General features: G+C 37.6%; 1 pseudogene; it reads right to left on the reverse strand.

Annotated features, from left to right (window-relative positions):
• Positions 1 to 456: 456 nt before the first annotated feature.
• On the reverse strand, positions 457 to 21608 carry LOC131035793 (ATP synthase subunit alpha, chloroplastic-like; annotated as a pseudogene).
• Between the last annotated feature and the right edge of the window lie 4289 nt (positions 21609 to 25897).

A 25897-nucleotide genomic window follows, 5' to 3' on the forward strand; every position in this document is an offset into this window, starting at 1 on the left:
TTTGCTTATTATGCATTGATCAATGTTATGTGAGGCATATAAATAAGACCTTCACTCGTTCTTTTTTTCTCATTAGCACATTTATTATTAAAATTTGTTGTGCAATATATCATGTATAAGTAGTATTATCATTATCAGGCAAACATCAAGTATAAAGCACCATCAAGTATCAAGTTATCACATTTCCACAACATAACGACGAACTATAATTCTAAAGGGCAAGTCGAGGAGACAGAGAACCCTAGGCCCCTACTACTTTATGTGCCAATTGCCCGAGAAGGGGGGCCCATAGAATTGTAGGGTTGACTGCAATACCATAGAATTTTAGGGCAAGAAAAATAGTTCTAGAATCGCCCATAGCCTCCTCCTCCCACCCACCCCTAGGGGGGCCTACTATTCGCGAGGGGAATTGCTTGCTCCGTTGATCTGGTTGTTAGTGCAGTAGTACACAGTGTCTTAGAAGTGTCTTTCGTTTCCTTGACAATAAGGTAGGTGATTAGGGTGTGATTCCCTCATATCTTGTGGTGGAATGATTCCAAGAACCTCGACATCTCTAGCTTGAGTCTCCACTATTGGTAAAAAAATCAAACTCCCTCCATCTAATTGAGAATTTAATTTAGCTGCTCTTTCTAATAAATGAGAATGTAAATAGAAAACATCTCCTGGATAAGCTTCCCAGCCAGGTGGTCTCCTTAATAGAAGAGACATTTGTCAATAAGCTTGTGCTTGTTTGGAAAGATCATCATAAATTATTAATGTATGGTGTTCTTTATACATAAAGTATTCGGCTAAAGCTGCTCCTATATAAGGAGCAAGATATTGTAATGTAGCAAGAGAATCTACAGTTTCCACTACCACAATGGTATACTCCATTGCACCACATTCTTCGAAGGTATTAACTACCTGAGCTACAAAATAATCTTTTTGGCCAATAGCGACATAAACACATATTACATTCTGATTTTTTTATTTATAATCGTATCGTAGCTACTATCGTCTTATCGGTCTGCTTGTCCCCAATAATCAATTCTCGTTGACCTTGTCCTATACGGATCATAGCATCAATAGCAATAAGACCCGTTTGAAGAGATTCATATATAGAACGTCTTGAAATAATACCTGAGGTGGGAGATTCGAAAGATGAAATCTTACCCTTACCATCAATAGGTTGAGCTAGCGCATTTACAACTTGACCCAAGTAAGCATCACTTACTGGTATCTGAGCAATTTTTCCTGTTGCTCTCACGGAACTACCCTCTTGTATCATCAAGCCATCACCCATTAATACAACTCCAACATTATCTAATTCTAGATTTAGGGCAACACCTATTGTACCATTTACGAATTGTACTGATTCCCTTGCCATTACTTTATCAAGACCATGGATAAATTTGTTATGAAGCACCTTATTAGAAGATTCGTAAATCAATTTGGAATGACATACATCATGTATTTATTATATCAACTAAAGGTTTTAGGTTTCCAGCAAGCTACTGATGCAGCTATTTCATTAGGAATTGATGATCTTTTAACAACACCATCTAAAGCATGGCTTATCCAAGATGCGCAGCAACAAGGGTTTGCTTCAGGAAGACATCATGATTATGGGAATGTACGTATAGCAGAAAGATTACGTCAATTGTTTGAGATATGGCATGCCACCAATGAATATTTGAGATGTGGCATGCCACCAATGAATATTTGAGATGAGAAATGAATTTGAATTTTAGGATGACCAATCCTCTTAATCCAGTAAATACGATGTCCTTTCCAGTAACTACAGGAAGTACATCTTAGGTTCACCAATTAGTAGGTATGAGAGGATTAGTGTCAAATCCTCAAGGAAAAATTGTTGATCTACCTGTAAACACCTAAAAATGGTCAACGCTTGCAGGGTCATACTTTAACATTTGCGCATTTTAGGTTTTTGCGTCGCATTAACATTTCTCCTATGTCACGCACTTGGTTTTTATCATTTGCGAGCATCGAGTCATTCTTCTATCATCTCGCCTTCGAATTTGGTCTTGTCGACAACAACCTTCAGTCATGATTTTGGTCGATCTTTGTCCTTGTCAATCTTGTCATATTGCGATCGATTCGTCATCGATCCTTGTCCTTTTCAATCATGTCAATTTGGTCAATTTGTCATTGATTTTTGTCAACCAATCTCAATCAAATCATTTATCAATCAAATCATTTATCAATCCAAAATCACGATCGAATCGATATCAATTATCCTTTGTCAAGACCTAATTGTCGTCTTTACATTTCTAATTCATCTTCCAAGGTTTTATGATTTATTCATTTAATCTTGTTTGGCATTTTCCCTCTAGGTTAAATTATTTATTCATTTATCCTAAGTCTTCTTGTCACAATTAAATTATTATTTAATTGGCTAATTAATTCCTCCTATTTTTGTAAATTAATTAATGAATGAGAAATTATTAATTAATTTACCTAATTTGCATCAATTTCCTAATTTCCAAGTCATCATTTCCAACTTAATTTTCTAATTTCTCCTAAATTCCTAAATGTCTATTTCTATTTCAAAATCTTGTCATAAATCCTTGCATAGCAATTTGTCATAAATTGTTATAAATTGTCATAAAACTTTGCATAGCAATTTGTCATAGACATGTCATAATTTTGCTAATCTTGATTTAAATTTCCATTCGAATCACTATCATGCTAATCTTGTCATCTCTCCAATTCTTCTATAAATTGGATGAATTTCTTCAATCTTGGCTAATAATAATGAGAATAACCCTTGATTCCGAATTCCGATCAGACTATCGAACTTATGCTTCTAGTACTCTTGAGCTTTTCATCAAAGTCAATCTTGCTTTCAATTGTATGTGCACTTGTAGGTGAGATCCACAAATCCATTTGAAGAGGAAAGAAGAACAATGGAGCCGCATGGAAGAAGCATCCAAATTGTTATCTGGTTTGCATGATATTTGCTTTTGAATGCTTTGTTTTTATGTCTCTATTGAGTGTGCTTAGGATTAGATCATTGCAATGTGTGATTGAGCTAATAATGAATAATATGTCCTTTTATATATTGCTTTGATGATTCCTAATTCCGATGCTACACTACCCATTCAAGGGAATTTTTGCGAAGGCCTTTCTTTAATGGAATATATTATTTCATGTTACGGTGCTCGCAAAGGAGTTGTGAATACTTCTATACGAACAATAGATGTTGGATACCTCACACGTAGACTTGTTGAAGTAGTGCAACACCTCGTTTATTGTTCTACAAACACTAACTGGTCATGTATTAGCAGACGATGTGTATGCACATAAGAGATGTATTGCCACATGCAATGAAGATATTGGAATTAAAATTATCAATCAATTCTATTATTTCCAAATACAACCAATATATATATATGAACCCCCTTTACTTGCAAAAGTATATCTTGGATTTGTTAATTATGTTATGGTCAGAATACTACTCATAGCATCTTAATCGAATTGGGAGAAGCGGTTGGCATTATTGCAAGCCAATCAATTGGAGAATCGAGAACTCAACTAACACTAAGGACTTTTCATACTGGTGGAGTATTCATGGGTGATATTGCAGAGCATGTACGAGCCTTGTTCACCGAAAAAAATTATCATGTCATTATCATGGTTATGCTAAAATTTTAAGAGTAACCCACATATCAAGTATTCAAGTAAATATCAAAGAAACAATGGGGAAGTCTAAGGTTTTTGTTATGGTATTATTGTTTATCATTTGATTCAATGAAAAGATCTTAGACTTTATTGAGTGAGCGTGAGTGTGAATTCATATCTTGCATTGCATTGTTTCAATATTATTTATCATTCACATTTTCATTCTTCATAATCAATCTAGGTTAATGGATACTTATTTGTGCACATTTGATTGGATTAGCCTAGATTAAGCTTAGGGAAAGTTTTTTTCTTTTTTACATCTTGGTCAACCTAATTGGTCTTACACAACTTACCTTTCTTTCAAGGTTTCTAATCAATATTGAAGTTTTTCAAATATAATACAACTTTAGTTTCATCATTTATTTTTATATTTTGTAGGGTTTGACATACATTTTCTATTTAATTTAATTAGGGGTTTGGGTATCGTATAGTGATAGATACCTTTATCCAATCCTTCCCACCCTAGGCTATCCATCATTATGGCTCATTTTGAGGTTTTTCCTTGGTTGATTTTCATGTACTTGTTTCTGATTTTTACATGTTTGTATCTTCCATATCATACGTAAACCCTATTTTATTAGAGATGTGCTTAGTTCATATATTTCATGATGATACCATGCCTTATGACAATGATGAGCATACATTTGATTCACCTAAACATGACATTACTATACATAACATTGATAAATTTCTAACATGTCATAATAATCCTATGTCCATAGATGTATGCACTTAGAGTTGATTATCTCCTTCCATATATGATAATGAACATGTTTATGGTCATTTTTTTACATCCCATACTAAATACATGGATACTTAATGATCTTTTGTTTATTTCTACCCCACGAGGTGATGAATTACACAACAATGATAATATACCAGCTTATTGTGTGTCCTTTGTTAATTTATTACATTATTTTATGTTTCACAAAGATGTTGTAAGCCTTTGTGAAGAAATCTTATATGATGATTATGATGGGTCTATGAACACTTGTGTAACACCAATTAAACATAATCATACGAGTATGCAATAAATGCAATAATAATATTTTATATTATTACTCAAATACAATAGAAGTTTAACAATCATCACGAAGATGAATAGATTAGTAATGTCATTTTGAAAAAAACATATATTCTTAACATCATTTGAAGATTATGAGAATTGGGTTTAACTCTGATGTGGATTATTCTCAAACCTTGCAAATTAAAAAACACATATTGTGTCTAACAAAGGAAATAAGCACCGTAGAACATAACAAACAAGAATACAAGGCTTCATATCCCTCGAAGACTCTTTCCTTTATTCAATATTTAGAATTAGAAAATTACATCTCCAAAAACTATTTTTTTAAAACAATTACAACTCCCCTCTTATTCAACAACAAACTCCTTAATTACTTTCTTGATAGAGACTAGACTCCTAAATGATCTCCTACAATAAATGATCTCCTACAAAGACTACTCAGTAACAACAGTCTTAAACAAAAAAAAATCAATTGCTATATTAACTCTTAGGAAGACTACTTATCTGTAGTTAAGAAATAATTACATTAAACTCAAATTCCATTTAAAAAAAAAATTTGTATTCCATTTCTTGGATTGATGTTGGTATCAAAACTAAGACACATTTTTATTTGTTAAAAAAATCTTTTTTTTTTACTTTTCATCTCTCTAATTCATTTAATTTGAAACCTTCATTTCCTCCATATTTCATTGTTTATCCCTTCCATTTTTCCTTGTTTCATTTCCGACCCTTCATTGACTTGTAAGAGAAATAATATCAACAATTAAAGTTTTCCATTCAATAATTAAAAGTTAAAGTGAAAATCACATGATCTTAAGGACGAAGAAGAGAGTTTAACAACCATCTCCCATAAATTTATGCCATTCTTAAGGCCATGTGACATAATAGTTAAAAATGCATTCAATGACATCTACAATTGGTACTATTCTAATTGGGATAGGTATTTGGATAGGAGGGTCTATAAACAAGTTGAAAATAATTTATTTTTAATTATTTATGATATGATATTAGTTATGGAAACCAACAACATATTGAACCTCAAGACACAAAACTAATTCTAATTTGAAGACCCAAAAAACACAAAAGCTCTTGCCTTGATAAGAACCTCTACTAGTGGAGAAATATTTTTGTGACATTCAAGGATGCAACTCGTTATGGGAAGCACTTAAAAATTAAAAGATTTGTTATTTTTCCAATCAAAATTGTAATTCATATAATTAGAATTGAAATTATTTAAAGTTGAAGTTTAAAATGGTGACACAACGAAATTAACTTTTGAAATTCAAGTGACCAAACATGATAATGGTGTTGCTAGTAGAAAATTGTGATGTAGATATAATTGCCTTTATAAACTCTCTTCTTCCCACCTTTATAAGCTACCTAGAGTCATTACAAGCAAGTAATCAATTCAAGTCACTCACTTTTGATTAGTTAGTTGTTAATGTAATATGATGATTTAAACTACTTTAACTCTTAAATGCAGATAAATTTTATATTATATTAAAAAATAAGAAGGAAAAAGTTACACTATTTACAACAAAGAGATGGTCAATAAAAAGATAAAAGAAAATGACAAAGATTTCTATATTGTTTTTTTTCCTTTTGATTGTGGCATCTTAGCTAAAATATTTTCAATAATCTAATTTAATTAAGAAAATTATTCACAATGTTATTATTTTGTATTTTTTTAATGTCTGTATAGAAGATAAACTGATTAGAAAGGGAAAATAAAAATGTAATAAACTAATTACTAGCAGGGTGTTAAAATAGTTATACCTACTCAATGTGGGATTTGGAATAGAAATTATGATCACAAACCTAAATTGTCCAATTGGATCAAAAAACACTCCGAGAACTATATTACGGTTGCATGTGCATTTGTATGGTACTTAAAACATCCTTTATGCACAAAAATTAGAATTAATAGTACAACAACCAAATACCTACCAACAATAATAAAATGCACCACAACAACAACAAGAAAACAAAATAATAGTAAAATAGTATGGAATATATAAATTAAATATTAATTAATGACATAAATGACAAAAGGTGGAGGAAACTTATCTCTTACAAAGCAAGAGGATGGTGACGATCTTTAAGATTTTGTCATATGCGTAAGGCTAGCCCATGCATACCTATGCACGCAAGTCTATGTTCCATCATCTTTTTTTGTATGTTTTGTACTTCTTTCATGAGTTTTAGTTTGATTATTGGTTTTACTTGACAATTTTTTTATGATGTTTGCTCTTTGTGCTAGACTCTTCATCGAGGCCTTTATTGCACTCTATCTAGTATCTGTCGTTTGGTATTTGGTGAGAGTTGTCCTTTAGTATTTATTTTTTCTCACCTCTAATTCTTCCATGTTTTTCTTTCCTTTGGGTGCTTGTATGGCACTGCATAGGGATCTAAGGGACCCCCTTATCATTCAAAGATGTTGTTCACTCAGATGAAGAGGTGTTAAAAGGAATGAAAACAAGTATGTCTAGCCATGTGAATGCAATGAATTTTTTTATGCATGATACTCTAGAGTCAAAACCTATTCATCTTCAAGGTTCATCCTAAATCCATGGTTATATGGAGAAAATCCTTGATCGTCTCATTTTGGTTATCAATATGAAAGCCATTATGGAAGATGTTTTGTATTTGTCAAATCATATTATTACTTTCAAGTGTATAGGACTTGAGATTTCTTTACCCTTTTTTTGATGAGTAGGTAGCCATATCTATTATTTTAATAAAGAGTTACACTATTCACAAAAAAAAGGTAGGGGGATATGAGATCACCCCTCAGAGTTCAAATAGGCAGAGCTCGAAAAAGCCAAAAAACACAAGTAGCGCCCAGAAACTAAATAGAATAAAACACAACAACTATTGCTAAGCAGCTAAAGCAATTGTAGTGGGAGGTGAAGGTAGGTCTTTGTGATTTTTAGGACCCCATACATCAACAAGGTCTGGAGCATCATCCGGGAGGGTCCAACCCCCATCAATAGCATCAAATTCCTCAATATTCTCAACATCACAAATAAGAGAGATGACCAGAGCTAGGCGTGGAAAAGCCTTGGACGAACTGGGCCAATCAACAACATCTCTAGTGGGCCACCCACTACCTCTACCAGTCGAAGGAGTAGAGCCACCAATATCCCACCCACTAGGAGTCAAAGAAGGAGAGCGTCAATGGTGGAGGTCATGACCACCAGACTGGCAGTAACCCTAAGACCTCAGGGTCTAAGAACAATAGGAAGAAGAACTACGCTTGCGGCATCGTCCACACAGAGGCAATTGACCCTGTGAAGGGGGGAGGTCAGGAGGCACTATGACAACCATACAAGGGGAATTACCCCAATGATCAAGAAGCACATAGGGGTGGGCCACCTCAATGGAAACCTTGTTAGTTTGAACATGAATTTGCAACATGACATTATTACATATTCAATATTTAGGATAAAGCGAAAATTGAGTATCAATAGAGTTGTGAGAAAATAAAACAAAAATTGTGTCTTTCGATATACCAAAGAGAATTTCCATCCTGAAAGCATGCCAAATCTGGGTGAAAGAATGAGGGAAACCATGAGGGTCCTCAAGCAAGGCCATATGCCAAGAAAAAAATTACGGCTTGAAAGGTCGAAATAAATCATGAATCCATCTCTAGAAGATTAATCCCTTCAACAAAACCAAAAGAGGTGCATAAAAGTCTCTAGTTGACCATAGAAAGGGAAAGGGGGATCCAAAACACCCGTGTGTCGCAGGTGAGAGTTGAGTGGCAAGCCTTGGAAATGAATACACCAAGCAAAATGGGCAAGTTTTGGCTCCATAGTGGCAGGCCAAACACCAAGAAATCTGCGTCACTAAGTGGTAGAAGTTGATTGCGAGTGCCATCTATAATTCAAAAATGACACCATGGGAAGATGTGGAGAAAGTCATCTATAACCCATAGATGGTTTGTAGTGGGTAAATGAAGTTTGGGGGTACCACAACCAATCTTTCCACTAGGGCTTCACATAGTGGATGCCTAATTTATGCACCATCTCAATGGTAGAGCCAATAAGATGGTATCAAATGTATTTCAATTTGGTTGAATGAGTCAGTATTACACCTAAAGATCCTCCCAAGAGCGAATTCTCATGAAATATCTGGAAAAGAGATCTTTAGGAGTGTGAATGCCATGCTCTTGAAAGTGCAGAACACTCACTCTAGGAACTTTGGCTAGAGGACAACCTTGAATTTGAATGAGGGGTGACCACCAAATATTCTGATGGTTAAAAGAAAGGCCATCACGAAAACTAGACCCATTCCATATGAGCCATGACTTAATGGCTTCCTAGGCATGTCATATGTTGTTGGCAACAAAAGTGTCATCTATGCGAACAACATCCTTCATAATAAGAAGAGTTTGAAAGCCAATTCCCTTCCAAGAAGGCTTGTGAACCAGATAACTTGAAGAGATATAATGCCTGAGGAGAACTTTCTAGGCCTCTGAGCCATAAATGGTTTGTAAGACCCATTTAGCACATAGAGAAATCTCTTGTTTCTATGCTGAAAGCAAACCAATACTAGCAAAATCATGAGGGAGACAAAAAAAATCCCAAGCAACTTTGTGAAAGCCAAAATACGAAGGGGAGGAAGCCCACAAAAAATCCCTCAAAAGCTTCTTAAGCGTCAAATATGAAGCTTTCAAATGAGCTCAACGAGAAGAGTAATACACATGGGTGGCGGCCAAAACCTTGGAACAAATCTGAAATTTCCTTGCAAGAGAGAGGAGCTGAGTGATCCAGTAAGAAAGCTTCTTCTCAATTGTAGCAAGAACCACATTTCATAGATCCACTAGGGACCCTTGTAAGGAAAAAGGGATACCCAAAAAAATCTGAAAAACTTCACCATGATTAAACCATTTCGAACTGAATTAAAGTAGCCACAAAGGAGCAGGCAAAAAAGACTACCAATAGCATTGCGTATTGTGCCACTGAATAGAAAACCTAGAAGCCAGATAAAAAATGTCAAGTCAATAAATGGCCTCCCAAATATTCTACCCATCCTCAATGAGGGCGAGGAAAGGGTCATCTGCAAAGTGACCATTGGTTAATTGAGTAGGAGGGCCAAAAGGAGTCCCTAAAGAAGGTGACTCGAGCAAGGCAATACCTTTGACTCTGCCAGCCACAATGGCATTGGTGATCAAATAACCAAAGCCCTTAGTCACGAGAACATACAAAGAAGGTGTGAGAGAGCAACCCCACCAAATAGATCCGAACAAACTAAAGGTAGGAGATTGATGACCATTAATGGTGATGCACGCAGAGGCATCCCCAAATAGCATCTACACATACTAGATGAAACAGGGACTAAATCCAAGAGCTTGAAGCATGGCAAGAATGAAAGTCCGCTCAATTCTATCATAGGCCTTCGCAAAATCAAGCTTGACAAAGATTGCATTTTGTTTGGAGCAACGGGCCTACTCCATACCCTCCCACACAACAATGATATTATCCATGTTGATCTCGGTCTAATAATCTTGTCATTGATGTCAAAAGGATATAAATTGAAAGAAGGAATCAATACTACGAGAGGTATTTGAGATGCAAATTTGATGCGCACCTTCAGGCAGAACAAACTTCTGTGTGTAATGGTTTTATCCCACATTATTGATGTTGCAATGCCATCAGCTATTTATATGGCCTGACCCAAAGTTGGTAAGTGAGAAATGGATCACATGCCTTTTGTCTGACTTGGAGTGGGTGTCAAGGTGATTGATCTGACAAGGTGATGTGTTAGATGACATGGATGACCCAATGCAGGTAGAGTGTTGACATGGACCATTAGGCACAAGATTGCAAAGACAGACCACCAAGGAATACTACAATGTTGTGATGGACGGATAGGAGTTGACATGAAATGTTAGGCGCGTGATTGCAGCAGTCAGGACAAACAGCTAAGGGAGGTTGCGATGATACGATGGATTGTTAGGTGCATGATTGTAGTGGTTAGGGTTAACTACTAGAGGTGGCTGCAATGTTGCGATGAAACCATAAATAGTCACTAAAAATGTTGAGCCACATCCTCGCAGCTTGGAGGTAACAGTGGAATGTTAGCTTGCGATGTGGCGAGAGGTTGCCACATGTTGTGTTAGGGACCACAAAGTTAGAAGGATAGAAGAAAGCCATACCTTTGCAAGGTTTGATGATGCAAGCAAAAGTCGGGTCGCAATGTTGCGACCTAATGCCACATGTTCCTGACGGTTAGGGTAAAGAGAAACATGACTCTTCGTTGTGACATATAGAAGAAGACCCGAGGAGATTGTTTTGGCGGGATAATTGTCAGTATAATTATTTGTTCTTATAGGATATAATTGCACTTTACTTAAGTTGACTTAGGATAATGCATCTCATCATAATTTGGATATGAGACACTTAGGGAAGTGTGCACATAGGGATGATGCATGTAGGAGAAATTCCACCTTTTGTGGTCATATCTTGTTGTTACATTCCACCTTTGGTGGGAGATCCACCTCTTGTGAAATATTTTATTATTTCTCCTACCTACCCTTGTTTCTCATTGAGCCACATGTCATGATTGTGTGCTCATATATCCATTTGGCATTGCCTTTATAAGTAGGCTCATCTTCTTTGTATTGGTTAATCCAGTTGATCATACTTGCATATTGATGAGAATACAGTTTATTCTTGTCAAACTATTGTCTCTCTTATTTTTTCTTTTCATTGTGCCCTTGATCTTGGCAAATTCTCACATAGTGTCAGAGCCATTGGGGCTTCATTGATTAGTTTTTGGGAGACATTTTGGAGGGATTCATTTTCAGATTTGAGGAGCTGCACTTTTTGTGGGCCTCGTACAACGATTTCAACCTCACCATTGAGCCTAGGAGGTTGTTTCCATAAAAATCAAGTATAAATTCGCCTATATGTAGTGAAAGTGCTTTTTTGGGCATTGGAGGAATTTTTTACCCAATTCGGGTAGCACAGTACGGATTTGCAAAAAAAATTTGTGAAATTAATTTTTAATTCTCATTTATTTTTTATTTCGTAGTTTTTTACCTTGCATGTATTTGAAAAAGTTTTATTAAATAAAAAAATAAAAATATTATTTTATTAGGGGGGATAATTACCCCTACCCCCTTTGTTGTACTCGGGTCTGCAGTTTTGCAGGACGTGGGCCTCTCTACAATCAATGACCCAGCTACTATCAGTTCTTTTCTTCATCGGCACCAACTTCAACGATCTCTTGGCCGCCACCCTTTTGGTATCGAGCTCCACCGCCTCGTCGTCACCTGACCACCAGCTTCGCCCCCATGCGACCTTTGTAGTATGCATAGCTCTGGACGCTCGACAACCTCCCCCCTGGTCGCCACCTAGCTACGGTCACTATCTCAGCCATCTCTGACATCCACGAACCTGCCAATAGGGCACACACGCAACATGACAAGTCAACAGCCATTGACACATGGCCTATTTTCATTCGGCCCCTCACATACATTCTGCCACGCGGATCTAAGTTAATAACCAGTTACTAGCGTACGACAATCCAAGTCAGCAGCCATACAACACAGTAAGCAAGCCGACTCACCTACCACATCATCCATATGCATGCCCAATCATCCTACCACGTCAGCACGTTCGTACGACGAGTCAAGGAGGTGCAATGGTCTGGTGACGACTATACGGTCGTCAAAATTAACATAGCATTTTCCTAACATCAACACTGCGTCAGTATTTTTTGAAAATTTTAGACCCCCTCACCATTTGATTTTTTGAATTTTCAATCCAACTTCGAAGGCTCATATCTTGGTCATTTGAAGGCCTTTTTGTGCAATTTTTTTTTATTGGGCTAGTTTTTCATGCTCTCCACAATGGTATATTTATTTTCTAATTTTGGTGGACATCTTTTTTAGAATTTTCAATTTCTCACAACTGTACCTGTCCAATCCTCAGTTTTGCAACTTCAAAGGCTTCGTTCAAGCTCATACGACCTCCTTTTCAGGTACCTTTTTTTTTTTTAAGTGCATAATTTTTCGTCTACTTTCACGTAGTGCTACCAGTTTTTCACCAAATTGGGTAGAAATTGTACTTTCAGAATTTGGTCTTTTTTGGCCTTCTTGGTACTGTAGTTTTCTTGGATCTTAGTTTAGATCTCTTGCATTATCAGTTTGAGTCTCTTTTGGCCTATTTGAGGTAGTTGTAAAGTTGAAATCAGAAGTCCACTTTTCCATTTTTGCAAGTGGCCCATTGTATATGCACTAAGTATAAAGTGTCAAATCATCATTTGGGGGGGAGGGGGGTTCTTTGATTGAGTAAATTTGGGGGGTGGGGGGTGGGAGTTTCTTGTGTGATTGTGCCTCTCTTTTTCTTGTGCTATTTCATTTTTGTTGCTATGGGTTCTCCTAAATTTCTACTTTTAACTCCACATGATTATGCATCATGGAAAATCAAAGCATGGAGTAAGCTAATGGAAAAAGGACTCGTGCATTACATAGATGGAACAATAACAACACCAGCAGATCTTGATGCTCAATTAGAATGGCTCACAAAAAATTGTATGGCTCTTGGAACTTTGAGAAAGTATGTATTGGATGACCTCATTTTTCACATTGAGAAATGTAACACGATCAAAGAGGCTTGGGATATCTTTCAGAAATTGTATGGTCAAGTTGATGAAATCAGAGGCTACGAGATTGATAATGAACTTACCAATTTGGATCCCAAGAATTTTGATACAATCCAAGACTATGTCACAAAAGCAAATGAGCTAAGAGCAAAGCTTAAGGATTGTGGCATTGACAAGAAGGATGCTCAATTGATTTTCAACTTGTTGGACAAGCTTCCATCATAATATTGTAGTGTCATAAAATTGTGACCCTAGCAATTTTCAACTGCATTAGGGTCCTCATGCACGCAAGATCGAATCCTCTAGCCTGATCGGAGACTGGAGACTGCTCAACCCTCGGAATCAACTTCTTTCTTGGCCTCTGCACCAACCTATCCACACTTTGCCTTGAAGAAAGGGGTAGGACAGGGGTGTGGTGCCCTTGTCCTTGCCCTATTTAAGGGCAGGACCTTTCCTAGAGCATGCATTGTAGGTTGTGCAGTGAGTGGGAAAACTCCCCCAATGTCAGCCTATGATGAAAATCAAATTCAACAACATGTATTTAAGGGGAATTTGTCCTTTCATTTGCATAAGTTGGATAAGATTGGAGTTGGTCAAGTTGCATAAGCGATCGAGCATTCAAGCATTCGAACATTCTTTTCCAGCATTGAGCATTCTTAAGTCTCCATTCAAGGCTAGGTGTTGTATTCAAGTCAAGGATTCAACCATTGAAGAGGATATTGATTCCAACATTCAATTCCACACAAGCATTTCTATTAACATTGCTACCACAACCTCCCTTGAGGTTATTTACTGTAGACGTATAAAAATGACCATATTCCTAAATGAATATTTTATATTCATTTCTCTATTTAATTAAATCCAATTTAATTAAATCACCCACATTCCTCTATTTAAATTAAGTAAATTACTCAATTTATTTAAATTAAATTCACTAGGCCTCTTTTGACATTTAATGAATAAATCATTTTATTCATTTAAATCCCTTCTATCCACTTTTAATTAAATTCAAATTTAATTAAATAGTTTATCCTAAATTGAATAAATCTATTTTATTTGATTTCCCCAAATTACAACCAAATTGAATTAAATTCATTTTATTCAATTAAATCCTATTATCCCTTCACCCACTTGCAAAATCCTACATCTTCCACTTGCTTCCTAAACCCTATTTCTAATCCCTTCTAGACTCTTCTAATCACTTCTAAATTAACCTAACCCATTTCCTAAACTTTGTCACATCCCTAAGCAAGGGGAAGTCACTTCTCAAACCCTCAAAGTCTTTGAAAACCCTTAAAGGCTTCAACCACTTATCTTTGAAAGTCTCCCAAACCATTAATGGTTAACTCAACCCTCTAGCATGATTAAAGAATTTCCCTAAACTCAACCTCCATGTAACCCAAGGGTCTCATCAAGCATTTATTGCTTTGACCATGGTTATCCTTAATCTTTTGTACAAGAGTTTATCCTTTGGATAAACTCTTTATCCATTGGATAACCTTAACTTAACCATAACCCTTACCCCCTAAGATAACCACGAGGTCTTCTCAAGCATTTAATGCTTCCTACCTCTCTTCTCAACCCAATCTTATGTTGACATTTGTCACCATTTCATTGGTGACAATTGCAAACATGGATTCCCAACTTTCAAACTCAACCCTTGATTAAATCTTTCAATCCTGGCCATCTATTGCCCTATTTTTGCTATAAATAGAGCTCTCATTCCTCCATTTTAACATCATCCAAGTCTTTAGCATCACACTTATACTCAAATCCATGCAAGTTTTAATATCTCATTTATGCTCATCATTTAGCCTCTCTTTTAAATAGGAATTAATCTAAATATGCATGTTTAGAGTATTTTCCTTATCATTTAGCTTAATCATAGACTAATATAGCATGCTAGGATAGTCTTGTTACTAATCTTGTCATCTTATAACTAGTTTATTGCATTTATAGGATCATGTATAACTTAGGATGCATTTCATCTTAAAATCAACCAAAGCATCCCTCGTTCTTGCATTTGTCATCCCTAAACCACTTTGCTCAGTGATCTAAGAGCAAAGACATTGGTTTGAGGGACCTTGTGAGATAGAGAACCATGGAACCAACCTTGGGAAGCTGAGCCATACTTCATGACTCCATAGCTTGCACCAAGAAGTCTTGTGGGTGTGTGAGCAAGGCTCCTTAGACTCCGTTTTCCACATTTTCATGAGCGATCACCCATATTAATTGAGCCCATTCAATCAATCAACATTGGTACTACAGAAGTAGCCAAAAACATACACCCGGCAGAATCTCTGTCATAGGAGGAAAGATCAGTATTTATCAACTTTTTTAAAGAAAAGCAAATTAACTTTGCTTGGTCATATGCAGATATGCCTGGAATTGATCCACACTTAATCATGCATCATTTGTCCATCTCTCTAAGAGTTAAGCCAGTCAAGCAAAAACTATGAAAGATGAATCCACAGGTGGCACTCATGGTCAAGGCTGAACTGAAGAAACTATTAGATGTCGGATTCATTCGACCTATCGACTATGCAGAATGGATTTCCAACATAGTACCAGTATCAAAACCAAACGGTAGTATCAGAATCTGCACTGATTTCAGAGATGTCAACAAAGCCTGTCCAAAGGACGACTTTCCTTTGCCTAGTATCGACATAATTGTAGACCTCACAGTGGGCCATGCAATGCTATCACTAATGGATGGTTTCTCAGGCTATAACCAAATCAAGATTGCTCCAAAGGATCAAGATAAAACAACATTCACCTATTCTTGGGGAACATGTTGTTGGAATGTCATGCCTTTTGGCTTAAAGAATGCACGAGCTACTTATCAATGAGTGATGACAACAATCTTTCATGACTTGATGCATACCTTCATGGAAGACTATGTGTATGCTTTACTAGCTAAATCCTTCACTAGAGCATAACACCTCAGCATCTTAACAAAGATTTTTGATCGATTAGAAAAATTCCAAGTCAGGCTCAACCCTAAGAAGTGTGTCTTCGGGGTTACATCAGGCAAGTTACTAGGCTACATAGTCTCAACTAAAGGTATTGAAGTAGATCCAGCAAAGGTACAAGCCATTATGGAGATGCCACCACCAAAGAATATCAATCAGCTCTACTCTCTACAAGGACAACTTCAATCAATCAGGTGATTCATTGCTCAACTAGCTGATAAAAGTTTGCCATTCAATCACTTGCTACATAAGAATGTACCTTTCAGATGGGAAACCAAATGTGCTGAATCTTTTTATCAAATCAAACAGTATCTAATAAACCCACCAGTTCTAGTACCACCAATAGCAGGAAAGCCACTCATTTTATACATTTCAACAACAGATATATCACTGGGGGCAATATTGGCACAAGAAGATCAACAAGGAAAGGAACAAGCCATATACTACATCAGCAGGATATTGAATGGCTATGAACTCAACTATACATTCATTGAGAAGGTTTGTCTAACAGTAGTTTTCGCTTCTCAAAAGTTCCGACATTATATACTAGCACACATAATTAAGCTAGTGGCAAAAATTGATCCTCTCAAATATCTACTCAACAAGGCAGCTCTTACAGGCCGATTGGCTAAATGGGTCATGATTCTCAGTGAATTTGATATCCAATACACAGAACAAAGAGCTATCAAAGGACAAGCAATTGCAGATCAATTAGCTGAAGCACCACTACCAGGAAAACAAACTATGGAAATTGAATTTCCAGATAGAGACATTCTTACTATTTCTACCAAGCAATGGACCCTATACTTTGACGGATCCTACACAACATGGTTCAGGTGTTGGCATTCTCTTCATCACTCCTGAAGGACACACCATACCAAGATCATATCGGCTTATGTTCCCATGCACAAATAATGTGGCTGAATATGAGGCATTGGTTATAGGCATCAAAATGGTCGTAGAATGGAAAATCGCGGAGTTAAAAGTCTACGGAGACTCACAACTAGTCGTCAATCAAATCAACAACGACTATCAGACAAAAGATGACAAGCTACTACCCTACAAAGGAATGGTGGATGACTTTAAACAGTATTTTGTACACATCACCTTCGAGCAAATACCAAGGTTGAACAACAAAGCAGCCGATGCAATGGCTACTATCGCTTCATTACTACAGATTCCAGAGCAACATAGTCGTTACGAGTTTCTAGTAGAGCAACTGTTCTCCCCAGCCTATGACCACTCTGAATCCCATGTTGTCTATGCATTGACTGGTTTGGATTCCCCTTTGTATGGACCAATATATGATTATCTAAAGAACAATATTCTACCCATTGACCAATCCCGAAACCAAAAGCGTAACTTTATCCGACAAGCCACCCGTTATACCCTTACTGCTGATACTTTGTACCGTCGAGGTCTAGATGGTACTCTTCTTCGTTGCCTTGATCGTAATGAATCTGATTCTGCTTTACACGAGCTTCACGAAGGTATTTGTGGCACACATTCAAGTGAGACTACTCTTGCTAAAAAACTTCTAAGGATGGGATACTACTGGCCTACAATGGAAAAAGATTCTTACGACTTCGCCAAGAAGTGTCCTAAATGCCAGATCCATGGCAATTTGATACATGCACCAGCACAGGAACTGCAGCCATTTACAACATCCTGGCCCTTTTGTCAGTGGGGACTCGACTTGGTCGGAAAAATTCATCCTTCATCTTCACATGGACACAAGTTCATTATAACTGCAATAGAATACTTTACCAAGTGGATAGAAGCAGTCCCCATGGCCACAGTGACTGGAAAACAAATTGCCTCTTTTATCCTAAACTATCTGATCTATAGATATGGTATTCAAAGCTCCATCATCACCGATAATGGATGACCGTTCAAAAACCAAGATGTCTGTGAACTATGTGAACAATTCAAAATACAACATCAGTTCTCTACACCATACTACCCCCAGGGGAATGGTCAAGCAGAAGCATCCAACAAGACAATATTAAAAATCCTAAAGAAAACAGTGAACGATGTCGGCAAAGATTAGCATGTACAACTCAATCCAACACTTTGGGCATATAGAACTAGCATCCATACACCTACAAGAGCTACACCATATTCATTGGTATATGGATCAGAAGTTATTTTACCTTTGGAGGTAGAAATTCCATCTCTCAGAGTCTCTCTAAAAGGTTTAATCCCAGATGAAGAGTATCGAGTTAACCGACTGCAAGAGCTCGAGCTTCTAGATGAAAGACATCAACATGCCTACACTCATCTCAAAGCATATCAGCAACGTATGTGCAGGAGCTACAATCACAAGGTCATTCCTCGAAATTTCAAAATTGGAGGCCTAGTACTCAAGGAAAATCCTAGAAATCAGCAAGATCGAGAAAAGAAAGGAAAATTTGAACCTAACTGGTTAGGTCCCTATGTCATCATATTAGTTTATGGATTAGGTGCTTATCAGCTAACAACTTCAAAAGGAGATGTGCTCGACGAACCAACTAACAACATTCATCTGAAGAAATACTACACTTGAGTAGTCTAATGCACCGAAAAAGTCAAAAACAATAAAATAAAAAATAAAAAAATCAAGGAAAAGCAAATAAAAAGGTACAATAAAAGCAACTGGTGAAAACCTGGTAACAGGTGCTATTGTGAAAGGACAACTCCTTTATCTATATCCATATCCTTATCTCTGCACTATCGGCCATCGCTCGACACTTAACAAACATCCATTCAGGACATACTTAGCGTAGTCACTATCCTGATTTATCCATCTATCCTTTCACCACACTTTACCATGGCTTGGTAATCACTGTACATACCCGCATCCAGAGGTACACTTAGCTGGAGACAATAAAGCATCAAAACTTACAAGCATGTTCAAACCGTCAAGACTATTTGCAAAACTCAGAGCAACATGTCCAACAAAGCAAAAGCTTACACAAACCCAAATCAAAACATCGATCGATAACAAATTCACAAGAGAAATACAATGGATGATTTTCTGAAGTACCAAATGTTGCATTTTGCATAAAGTCTTGACTATTTTTGCATTTAACTTTTTGAATTATTGGATTCTCTAAATTTTCTCAACAATGCTTCCAAGCTAGAGAACATCAAGAAAATCCAATATTTTTCTTAGTCTTTTGTCTGTGAGGCGATCATTTGTACTATGTAGATACTTGTCTCGAGACGTGATACAACGAATATCACTGAAGACATGATTTCACTTTACGCATACAAATGGTTTAATTTTGTCTATTTATACGCAATCCACACTCTGGTCGTCCTGGTTCAATTATACCTTGACACTTGTGCTATCTTGCAAAATCAAACAGCATGTAAATTTTTCTCAAGTTATCATGGTTTAATTATACCATTATGCTTGTATAAATTTTCAACATATCCAAAAATCAATCCAAGCTCAATGATGATACATATATCGAAAGCAAATAAACATGTGGTTATATCGGATGACAAATGCAAAATGAGGGTGCTCCAAAAACAATTAGTTGCATATCATTTTATAATTAGTTGCATATCATTTTATAATTAGTTACATATCAAATCATTCATCTCATTTTCAAAGATACATCTCACAACATATCATATCATTCATCTCATTTTCAAGATACATCTCATAAACATCATACATTTACATCATTGCATTTTACTTCATCATATCATCTATCTAAGCATTGCATTATCATAAAATAAACAACAACATATATAAAATGCATCCATAACACATCACATGATCAAAGAAAATGGTATCATATATATATCAAAAATGATTAAAAAATGTGCAATATATGTCATGTCTCGGCCAAATACAATGATAAAAAATACAATGGAGACAACGTCTCTCAAGTATGACTATCTCCTAAAGGAGACGGTCTCGCTGCAGAAGTCCCAGCCCCTGGATCTCCAGGTGGATCATGTCTCGATGGCCCTGTCACGCCTCTGCTCTCTGACCGTGATCCCGTCTCTCGAGATCGACTCAATCTCGACTGCGTAAAACTCTGCACTCGATGCTCCCTGGGCACCACAACCTCATAATGTCGACGGTAGTACTCCATCTCCTGGGCTCTCAAAGCCAGCTCTCTCAAGGTCTCCCTCATCGGACCACCTGTTGCTGCTCTCTGCACGCTCGCTGCGAGCTCCTCTGCTCGACCCCGCCACTCTATCTCAGTGCCACGCTCTATTGTCAGCTATGTAATCTGATGCTGATGTGCTAATAGCTGTGCCTGCAGCTGCTGCACTGTCACCTGTAAGGTCCTAATCTGGGCGTCCTCCACATGAGTCAGAATCCAGACCCATAGGGGCACCTGTGAAGGGGTGCCCCCTGTCCCTCTACCTGTCCTCGATGCTGGTGGAGGTAGCACATCGATCCTCCTCCTCTGGGCTGGTCGTATCACCTCGTTAGTCCCTCCCACTGCTGTTATCACCTCTCCTACCATCCCCTCACCCCCTGCTCCAATCGCCAAACCTCCTCTACCTTTATCCATCATAGCTCGTTGAACTGCTCTCTCCACTCCTCTATCACCCCTATCTCTACCTCTGTCTCCTCTCCTACCCCGACCTCCTCCACCTCCTCCCTCATCCCCATCTCTCCCTCCCTCATCCTCATCATCATCAAAAGTGGGTCGCATCTCCACTGGATCCGATATCCTCACCACGGCACGAGCTGCAAATAGTCTAGCAAACTCATCCGTCATCCCAGCATCCAAAATCTCCCAGGCATAATCCCATATCTGGCCCACTAGCTGCACAAACTCCTCCACGGTCACTGCACTGTCAATAGTTGGACCCCAATCTGGTATGTCTTGCCTCTGGTGTGCATACAAATAGGTCCCCTGTGGTATCCCCTGCTGCCGACCAAACTGCTGCAAAACTCTCGTAACCAAAAATCTCTCAATCACAAAAGGGGTTCTCCCTATCAAAAATCGTGTCATAAAGACATATGGCATCTCCAGCCCATCCTCAACCCAAACCTCGCAACCTGTATACAGTCGCCATATGACCGTATCAATCTCATCCAACACCCTCCTCCAATGCTCCAATTTGTCCAACTTTCGCTGGACAACTAACCCCTTGTATCCATATGCATAAGCACGTCCAACCGGCCTATCTTTGTCCATCAATGGCCTAGCTGCAGGAATGTGCTCCCAGCACCATTTTTGTAGAAGTGTAACGCCAACTGACAAACTATCGTAACCCAGGTATACTACCTCATGCAGGTCCCTGTATAAATGGGCTAACATAGCTGATTCCCATGTGAACCTGCGACCCTGTGTAACCATCTCCTCTAGTACCAGTCCCCATCCCACTGAAAATCCCTTTGACCTGCCGTCGGGACATAGAAAACCACCTACAAAACCTGCTAGTACCGATGGAAGAGGCGCATAGTCCAAATTTAGAAACTCCTACCACAGAATCTCATATCCGCACACTATATCATTGTGAAAAATCCGACGAAGTGCCTCTGTCCCGCCCTCCTCTGACTGCTCATAAGGTAGTAGTGCACCTACTACGGGTATGTGTAGGATCCGGTAACAATCCTCAGGGGTCACTGTCATCTCCTCCGTGGCAAAATGGAAGGTGTTCGTATCACTGTGCCATCTCTCTGCAAACGCTGTAAGTAAACCCCGGTTCCTAGTAAATTGAGGCATATCCAATAGGGAAGACAGGTCGCATCTCTCTATAATGTCCAGATCAGCCTATGCCAACCGTGGTATCAATGCCCATGGTCTCAAGAACCGCTCGCGCAACTGAACTACTCCCAATCGCTCCTGTCAAAACAACAAAACAAGTTCAATATCAGTTCCTCATCAAAAACATAGATATCAAAATCAAAATCACGTCATATCTATCCATATCAACTTGTAACACAACTCAAGTTTTAAAAAACCATATCAAACTTGTAACACAACTCAAGTCCCCATATCACATCAACTTGTAACACAACTCAAGTTTCCAACCCATATCAACTTGTAAAACAACTCAAGTTCCACAATCATATCAGCTTGTAAACACAAATCAGGCTCCACGTATAGTAACTTGAAACAATGCAAATCAAATCAAGTTTATACCAAATCCACATTGATATCTATGAATAACTTGAAAAATCGCAAATCAAACCAAGTTATATCGACACTTATATTGAACAAACTATCAAAACCATGACAGCAAGCACGAAAACGAAACATTTTACACCTATCCCAGCAAAATTGATCTTATCCTATCAATTTTCCTCGCTCACAAAATCATCTTTTCTCTCAAAACCGACTGCATGCGCTAACTAAATTTGGCTACGCGCTAGATTGACTTGATGCGCTAACCTATTTTCTCCACGCTCTATCCTATCTACCCCATGCGCTAGATTAACTCTATGCGCTACCTATTTCTTCTAATGCGATATATAAGCTACCCTAAGCGCTAAAACCTGACTTATGCGCTAACCTATCCTATGACTGCGCTACCTATCTAACCCTATGCGCTAGGTCTAACCTACGCGCTACTTACCCCTACCCATGTGATTCCCTATCTACCCAATGTGCTTGGTTTACCTGATGCGCTACCTTGTGTCCCTAATGCGCTAACCTAGCAAACCTATGTGCTACCCTACGTTTTCGGATGCAACCTAGATCTACAACCTTTTGCGCTACGAAATTTTTCGTATGCGCTGACCGACGACCTAGATGCACTAAAACGTTAAACCCGCATGCAAAATTCCAAAAAAGTACCCAAAATGACAAAATAAAAAATCAAGAAGGGGTCAAAAAGGTTGATTTACCGGTGGTCCATACGCAGCAGGCCTCCAATACCTTCGAACGCGCTCAAATTGATGCGTAGAATATGGAATAGGCATTTTGTCTTCTCTCCAAAAGTCTCTTTCTCTGAAGTCAACAAGCACAAATGAGACAAAACCATGCACTTTTCCCCTTTTATAGGGTGAAATAAAATTAGGGTTAGAGGTTTGAGCATGTAATTCGCTTGTGTTCTTTATTGTACCCTCGCACACATCAATTACCAGGAGATGAATCAATTTAAGCATTCCACATAGCCAAAATTTTGCAAAGCAAACACAATTATCAAATCACATCAAATTTTTCCAAATTTTTGATTCATCTCCCAAGGGGGCATTATCAACATCAATTATCAAAACTGGGGCATGGCATATCTCAAAACAACATAAAATTTTTATTTGATCATAAATCACGATAATACATCATTTTCTTTGAATTAACATGTGCACACACGTCACATCAAAGAGGGGCAAAATGTAGACATATAAAAATGACCATATTCCTAAATGAATATTTTATATTCATTTCTCTATTTAATTAAACCCAATTTAATTAAATCACCCACATTCCTCTATTTAAATTAAGTAAATTACTCAATTTATTTAAATTAAATTCACAGGGCCTCTTTTGACATTTAATGAATAAATCATTTTATTCATTTAAATCCCTTCTATCCACTTTTAATTAAATTCAAATTTAATTAAATAGTTTATCCTAAATTGAATAAATCTAATTTATTTGATTTCCCCAAATTACAACCAAAATTGAATTAAATTCATTTTATTCAATTAAATCCTATTATCCCTTCATCCACTTGCAAAATCCGACATCTCCCACTTGCTTCCTAAACCCAATTTCTAATCCCTTCTAGACTCTTCTAATCACTTCTAAATTAACCTAACCCATTTCCTAAACTTTGTCACATCCCTAAGCAAGGGGAAATCGCTTCTCAAACCCTCAAAGTCTTTGAAAACCCTTAAAGGCTTCAACCACTTAACTTTGAAATTCTCCCAAACAATTAATGGTTAACTCAACCCTCTAGCATGATTAAAGAATTTCCCTAAACTCAACCTCCATGTAATCCAAGGGTCTCATCAAGCATTTATTGCTTTGACCATGGTTATCCTTAATCTTTTGCACAAGAGTTTATCCTTTGGATAAACTCTTTATCCATTGGATAACCTTAACTTAACCATAACCCTTACCCCCTAAGATAACCATGAGGTCTTCTCAAGCATTTAATGCTTCCTACCTCTCTTCTCAACCCAGTCTTATGTTGACATTTGTCACCATTTCATTGGTGACAATTGCAAACATGGATTCCCAACTTTCAAACTCAACCCTTGATTAAATCTTTCAATCCTGGCCATCCATTGCCCTATTTTTGCTATAAATAGAGCTCTCATTCCTCCATTTTAACATCATCCAAGTCTTTAGCATCACACTTATACTCAAATCCATGCAAGTTTTAATATCTCATTTATGCTCATCATTTAGCCTCTCTTTTAAATAGGAATTAATCTAAATATGCATGTTTAGAGTATTTTCCTTATCATTTAGCTTAATCATATACTAATATAGCATGCTAGGATAGTCTTGTTACTAATCTTGTCATCTTATAACTAGTTTATTGCATTTATGGGATCATGTATAACTTAGGATGCATTTCATCTTAAAATCAACCAAAGCATCCCTCGTTCTTGCATTTGTCATCCCTAAACCACTTTGCTCAGTGATCTGAGAGCAAAGACATTGGTTCGAGGGACCTTGTGAGATAGAGAACCATGGAACCAACCTTGGGAAGCTGAGCCATACTTCATGACTCCATAGCTTGTACCAAGAAGTCTTGTGGGTGTGTGAGCAAGGCTCCGTAGACTCCATTTGGGTCTCATCAAACATTTAATGCTTTGTTTAAGTTGATTTGTTGCACTATATTCAGGGTACACATCATTATGAGATTCACTATGCAATAGGTACAATATTTTGCTTGCTTGGTTACACAAACTCCGATTGGGATGGTGATCTTGATGATCATAAGTCTACTTCACGTTACAACTTCCATCTTGGATCGGGTCCCATTTATTGGCAGAGCAAGAAGTATCATGCTATTTCTCTCTTTGATTGAGGCTGAGTATCGGGGGGTTGTTAACATAGCGACCGAGGCTAGTTGGCTTTGACATATTCTCATAGAGTTTGGGTTCTCCGCTCCATGGTCGACAGTTATACATTGCAACAATCAGAGTACTATTGCAATCTCGAAGAGCCTAGTCCAACATCAATAGACCAAACACATTGAGATACATATGCACTATATCAGGGAGGTAATTGAGGAGCAGGTCATTGATTTGCAGTATTGTCCTACAACAGAGCAAGTTGTAGACATATTCACCGAACCCTTCACTAAGTATGTATCATCAACTTAAGCTCTCTTGGGGGTGCGGGACGTTTCATCACTTCATTTCTCCTTCCTCTCTTATGGGGGAGAATTTTTGCTCTTTGAAGTTCTGTCCTTCTTCTTTGAGAGTTTCTTTTATATATACTTTTCATCTCTCTTTTGGGGGGGAGTTTTTTCCCACTGGGTTTTCTCCCTTTCTTTGTTTGTGAGAGATTGCATTGCATTGCATAGGTTTGCTTGCATGCACATTTGTACATGGGTACCTAACATGGCCTAGTAGTCGAGACCCATCTTGCATTGGTTAGCTTGAGTCTACATTCCCTTACAGGGGGGTGTTGGTGTAATTATTTATTCTTATAGGATATAATTACACTTTACTTAAGTTGAC

This window comes from Cryptomeria japonica, chromosome 5 (genome assembly GCF_030272615.1).
Source record: "Cryptomeria japonica chromosome 5, Sugi_1.0, whole genome shotgun sequence".
Taxonomy (NCBI): Eukaryota; Viridiplantae; Streptophyta; class Pinopsida; order Cupressales; family Cupressaceae; genus Cryptomeria; species Cryptomeria japonica.